We start from the raw sequence: 6,695 nt of genomic DNA, 5'->3' as shown, positions 1-6,695 counted from the left end.
TGGCCTACTGTTCTGACTTGGTGGTCCACATGTAGCCTATAGCCTTTTTTAGAGAAATGTAATCATTGAATATTGTAAGAGCTTTCATTGTCTGCTTATATGTCCCCTTTATTTATCCTATGGTTCTGACTTGGTGCACAGGGAGAACACTGTACGAACGGCCCATGTTCTGAATTCTGTCGCTGTACATTTCAAAAGTGCTGAACAAATAGTTATATTGACTACGTCCGTCCTAGCTCGCTCATTAACATCTTAATCGAAATTATGGATTGCCTCTTATCTGCTCATCGTCCCCTTATGCCATAGTTTGTACATCTCAATTGTCAGTAGGAACCACATTTGTTTAAGCAAGTCAGCCATATCAGCTTTTTTTTTTTAAAGGCAGTAAATGTGTCTGAATTAACTGTTTCGCTGCCAGACAAGGCTCCGCTGATAGCCAGGTGTAGCGGCGGTAGGATTCACTCCATGGCGCTGAAAGGAAAGCTCTGCTGTTGGGACAGCTTTATGTAGGCCCTAACAGTTTGTGGGCACTGTTTGTCACCATTATAGTGCAATTAATGTATTGTTTAGTGTTGTGTAATGGCTTTGCTGGTATGCATCTAAAAAAAACATTTTTTAGTTTGCCCCACTAATATTTACATGCTAAAATCGTCACTGAAGGTGTGTAGTAATTTAACAATGTTTTTTTGCTATGAAAGATATGTTTCCAAAGCCGTACAGCAAGCGATGCGTTTTAACGTTCAGCACGTGCGTCGGGGCTCTTAACAAAACGCCCCTGTCCAGAAGATACTATCGTCAATAGGCGATAAAGGTAGTTAGCATTTATGAATGGGTTAATATCAGGCTAATGTTTTGCATTGACCTGTCATGGAGGACATAACCAGTGGCTTGCCAACATGTAGCCAAATAATTGTTTCTTACTTCCAAACCCACCTGAATGTTTAATATTTTTTGTTTTCACAATACATTTCAATGCAAGTTTACACTTTTTTTTTGTTGCAATATGCAACTTTTCAAACCTTTGATAATGTGTAGTTCATTAGTTCAGTATACTGTCTACTGGACTACAAGTCCCAGCGTGCATAGCGACCGTTGCCGTGCTCTTTTGTAAGAGTTGGTTGCTACATTATCGGCTGTTTCTAAAATCAAACGTGTACCTCGTGTCATTATAAGGTACGTTACATGACGCTGAATTGTATTAGCTCCTTTCAATGTGTACTTTATGCCTGTTGTGGTTGTATGGTTCTTATCGGTATTCCTCCACTTAACCTTCACGAAAATCTCATCAAATTGGAGGGGTTCCCAGCTAATGACAGGAGTTCAATGACAAGCCAGATCTCGTAAACAAAACAAATCAGCCTTGACCTAAGTGTTTCGTATGTTTACAGTCGAATACTGTAATAGACAAACTGAACAATTACTGAGTCTGATAAAGCCAAGTTAGGAACTTTGGAGTTATAATTATTGTATTTATAATGAGATGTGACTGAAACTTGTGATGAGGCATGATTGCGCCTGTCATGTGTTCCTTAATTCACATAGACCAGATGAGATTGAGTGACATTTGTTCTTTAGACATTCCCTCCCTATGGAGTTACTTACCCACTGAAACACTTGATCCCAACAGGTTCCTTTTTTTGAAAGGTGTATGTTTTTTGAAACATGCAACATACTCAAAAAGCATCAATCTTACTATGTACTGTGAATGCAGATGCGGTTGCGGTTGCCGTGGAGACACCTGGCACTGTGTGGTGTGGCCCCTGGGAGGCGGGCAACATCATCTGTTCCCGCGGGCGTCCAGAGCTTCGTGCCCGCCAGCAGCACCATCGATGCCCACGCCCTGGAGCGGCTACAGGCCTTTTTTTCACGCGCCACACGCCTCTTCGTCATCACTGGAGCCGGGCTCTCCACAGAGTCTGGCATCCCAGACTACCGCTCAGATGGGGTGGGTCTCTATGCTCGCACAGACAGGCGACCTATGCAGCACACAGAGTATATACGCAACGCCAAGTCCCGTCAGCGCTACTGGGCTAGGAACTACAGTGAGGGAAAAAAGTATTTGATCCCCTGTGATTTTGTATGTTTGCCCACTGACAAAGACATGATCAGTCTATAATTTTAATGGTAGGTTTATTTGAACAGTGAGAGACAGAATAACAACAACAAAATCCAGAAAAACGCATGTCAAAAATGTTATAAATTGATTTGCATTTGAATGAGGGAAATACGTTTTTGACCCCTCTGCAAAACATGACTTAGTACTTGGTGGCAAAACCCTTGTTGGCAATCACAGAGGTCAGACGTTTCATGTAGTTGGCCACCAGGTTTGCACACATCTCAGGAGGGATTTTGTCCCACTCCTCTTTGCAGATCTTCTCTAAGTCATTAAGGTTTCGAGGCTGACGTTTGGCAACTTGAACTTTCAGCTCCCTCCACAGATTTTCTATGGGATTAAGGTCTGGAGACTGGCTAGGCAACTCCAGGACCTTAATGTGCTTCTTCTTGAGCCACTCCTTTGTTGCCTTGGCCGTGTGTTTTGGGTCATTGTCATGCTGGAATACCCATCCAAGACCCATTTTCAATGCCCTGGCTGAGGGAAGGAGGTTCTCACCCAAGATTTGACGGTACATGGCCCCGTCCATCGTCCCTTTGATGCGGTGAAGTTGTCCTGTCCCCTTAGCAGAAAAACACCCCCAAAGCATAATGTTTCCACCTCCATGTTTGATGGTGGGGATGGTGTTCTTGGGGTCATAGGCAGCATTCCTCCTCCTCCAAACACGGCGAGTTGAGTTGATGCAAAAGAGCTCGATTTTGGTCTCATCTGACCACAACACTTTCACCCAGTTCTCCTCTGAATCATTCAGATGTTCATTGGCAAACTTCAGACGGGCCTGTATATGCGCTTTCTTGAGCAGGGGGACCTTGCGGGCGCTGCAGGATTTCAGTCCTTCACGGCGTAGTGTGTTACCAATTGTTTTCTTGGTGACTATGGTCCCAGCTGCCTTGAGATAATTGACAAGATCCTCCCGTGTAGTTCTGGGCTGATTCCTCACCATTCTCATGATCATTGCAACTCCACGAGGTGAGATCTTGCATGGGGCCCCAGGCCGAGGGAGATTGACAGTTATTTTGTGTTTCTTCCATTTGCGAATAATCGCACCAACTGTTGTCACCTTCTCACCAAGCTGCTTGGCGATGGTCTTGTAGCCCATTCCAGCCTTATGTAGGTCTACAATCTTGTCCCTGACATCCTTGGAGAGCTCTTTGGTCTTGGCCATGGTGGAGAGTTTGGAATCTGATTGATTGATTGCTTCTGTGGACAGGTGTCTTTTATACAGGTAACAAGCTGAGATTAGGAGCACTCCCTTTAAGAGTGTGCTCCTAATCTCAGCTCGTTACCTGTATAAAAGACACCTGGGAGCCAGAAATCTTTCTGATTGAGAGGGGGTCAAATACTTATTTCCCTCATTAAAATGCAAATCAATTTATTTACATTTTTGACATGCGTATTTCTGGATGTTTTTGTTGTTATTCTGTCTCTCACTGTTCAAATAAACCTGCCATTAAAATGATAGACTGATCATTTCTTTGTCAGTGGGCAAACTTACAAAATCAGCAGGGGATCAAATACTTTTTTTCCCTCACTGTATGTGGGCTGGCCACAGTTCTCCTCTCATCAGTCAAACTCTGCTCACTTGGCCCTGCAGCAGTGGGAGAAACAGGGGAAGGTACACTGGCTGGTTACGCAGAATGTGGACGCGCTTCATTCCAAGGCAGGGCACCAAGGACTGACTGAACTACACGGCTGCGCTCACAGGTAGGAGAGCAGTGAATGACAGACGGATGGACACACCACACTATATAGACTTCTTGTTCAAGGACATTGGCTCAGAGCAACACTGAGCTTTTTACCTGTGTGTCCATCCGTCTGTCTGTGTCCCTCCCAGGGTGTTATGTCTGGGCTGTGGTGCGATGTCTGCTAGAGAAGAGCTCCAGAAGCGTTTCGCAGGACTGAACCCTGGGTGGGTAGCACCTGGCTGGTGGTGTAGCTCCCGACAGGGATGTTTTCATTGAGGACGAACAGGTCCTCCACTTCAGAGTGCCTCCCTGTAAGGACTGTGGGGGTATACTGAAGCAAGACGTGACATTCTTTGGGGACACAGTGAACCGAGGGACAGTACAGTTTGTACATGAGAGACTGGTGGAGTCTGATGCGGTCCTAGTTGCGGGATCTTCTTTGCAGGTGGGCATAAATAAGGTGTTATTATATATTGCTAGAGTCTATAGACCATACCTCTAAAATGGAAAATGTAGTTGTTTTCAGTAGTCAACTGTGTGTTGCAGTTTGACTATTTCTGTCTTTGAGAACTTGAAGATGTATCTACAAGACATCTGTGTATAACTGTTATATCCTTGTTTTTTCTAGGTGTATTCTGGGTACAGATTCCTACTGGCAGCAGCTGACCAGAAGATCCCAGTGGCCATCTTGAACATTGGGCCTACCAGTGCCGACCACCTGACAGAGTTCAGAGTCAGTGCTCGTTGTGGGGAGGTACTGTCTGTCATTCAGCCCCACTGACCAGAGACAGACGGATGGCCTTACTAGGACACGGTCTCTGACAACTGAACTACTCAATGGGCTCTACTATTCTACCTCTCGGTCATCCAGGCAGCAATGCAATCAGCCTCAGGACGTTGAGCTGGAGTGATGGAAACTTGTTTCAATGAAGTCTATGGGAAACCCCACTAGTAATGGCGGATATGCTTTATGGCTGACAGGGTGCTATGCTGATGTTAGCACCCGCCATATTGATCCTCCTTTGAAGTAACAGTCATCCATAGGAATTAATGGTTACTATTCTACTTTCCACTTAGGGTGTCAGCATGGTTCAGATCGGCTGGCACCTAGCTGAGTGTGCTCGTATACACCTTTAAGACTTTCGCTTGAAAAAATAAGAAAAAAGCGGCAATAGTACTGTTTGTCCATTTTGAGACGTAGCCAGTATACACTTCCTCAAAATAGTCAGAATTAATGTAAGATCAGTCTAGAAATCTGTCATTAATTTTGACGTTTTGCCCAAGAGATATTAATCGCACAATTTTACATCTAAGATGTTTGGTGCAGTATTATTCAATGAAAAAATGTGCATGAAAACGAGTCATCTGGCAACAGACTTTATTGAAGAATCCCTACTGTTGACCAATCACTGACGAAGGGGCGTAGACTTCAGCACCGAACTTCAGCTTGCCTCTAGAAAAAAATGTGTGCCCGAATATCCCCCCAAAAAACGAACCGAAGTCCTAAACAAACAAACACGTCAGTCTATGCACAAACTCTACCGAAGCATGTGGACGCCTTCAGCCTATCCATCATTTTAGCTAACTAGTAAATACAGTTGAAGTCGGAAGTTTACATGCACCTTAGCCAAATACATTTAAAGTCAGTTTTTCACAATTCCTGACATTTAATCCTAGTACAAATTCCCTGTCTTAGGTCAGTTAGGATCACCACTTTATTTTAAGAATGTGAAATGTCAGAATAATAGTAGAGAGAATGATTTATTTCAGCTTTTATTTCTTTCATCACATTCCCAGTGGGTCAGAAGTTTACATACACTCAATTAGTATTTGGTAGCAATTGTTTAACTTGGGTCAAACGTTTTGGGTAGCCTTCCACAAGCTTCCCACAATAAGTCTTCCTGACAGAGCTGGTGTAACTGAGTCAGGTTTGTAGGCCTCCTTGCTCGCACACGCTTTTTCAGTTCTGCCCACACATTTTCTATAGGATTGAGGTCAGGGCTTTGTGATGGCCACTGCAATACCTTGACTTTGTTGTCCTTAAGCCATTTTGCCACAACGTTGGAAGTATGCTTTGGGTCATTGTCCATTTGGAAGACCCATTTGCGACCAAGCTTTAACTTCCTGACTGATGTCTTGAGATGTTGCTTCAATATATCCACATAATTTTCCTTCCTCATGATGCCATCTATTTTGTGAAGTGCACCAGTCCCTCCTGCAGCAAAGCACCCCCAAAGAATGATGCTGCCACCCCCGTGCTTCACGGTTGGGATGGTGTTCTTCGGCTTGCAAGCAACCCCCTTTTTCCTCCAAACATAACGATGGCCATTATGGCCAAACAGTTCTATTTTTGTTTCATCAGACCAGAGGACATTTCTCCAAGAAGTACGATCTTTGTTCCCATGTGCAGTTGCAAACCGTAGTCTGTCTTTTTTATGGCGGTTTTGGAGCAGTGGCTTCTTCCTTGCTGAGCGGCCTTTCAGGTTATGTCGATATATAGGACTCGTTCTACTGTGGATATAGATACTTTTGTATCTGTTTCCTCCAGCATCTTCACAAGGTTATTTGCTGTTGTTCTGGGATTGATTTGCACTTTTCGCACCAAAGTACGTTCATCTCTAGGAGACAGAACGCGTCTCCTTCCTGAGCGGTATGACTGCTGCGTGGTCCCATGGTGTTTATACTTGCGTACTATTGTTTGTACAGATGAACGTGGTACCTTCAGGCGTTTGGTTCCTCCTTGGGAGCAATTTTCAGACTTGTGGAAGTATACAAAAAAAATTCTGAGGTCTTGGCTGATTTCTTTTGATTTTCCCATGATGTCAAGCAAAGAGGCACTGAGTTTGAAGGTAGGCCTTGAAATACATCCACAGGTACACCTCCAATTGACTCAAATG

General features: G+C 44.1%; 1 pseudogene across 1 annotated transcript; it reads left to right on the top strand.

Moving 5' to 3' along the window:
* Positions 1 to 1,107: 1,107 nt before the first annotated feature.
* Positions 1,108 to 4,579, top strand: LOC311133151 (NAD-dependent protein lipoamidase sirtuin-4, mitochondrial-like; annotated as a pseudogene). The gene is made up of 5 exons (XR_014615389.1): positions 1,108 to 1,173; positions 1,712 to 2,042; positions 3,652 to 3,817; positions 3,948 to 4,243; positions 4,427 to 4,579. The product of XR_014615389.1 is annotated as an NAD-dependent protein lipoamidase sirtuin-4, mitochondrial-like (transcript).
* The last annotated feature ends 2,116 nt before the right edge of the window (positions 4,580 to 6,695 follow it).

This window comes from Coregonus lavaretus (assembly GCF_964263955.1).
Source record: "Coregonus lavaretus genome assembly, chromosome: 8".
Lineage (NCBI taxonomy): Eukaryota > Metazoa > Chordata > Actinopteri > Salmoniformes > Salmonidae > Coregonus > Coregonus lavaretus.
This window is presented reverse-complemented; position numbering and strand designations above follow the sequence as displayed.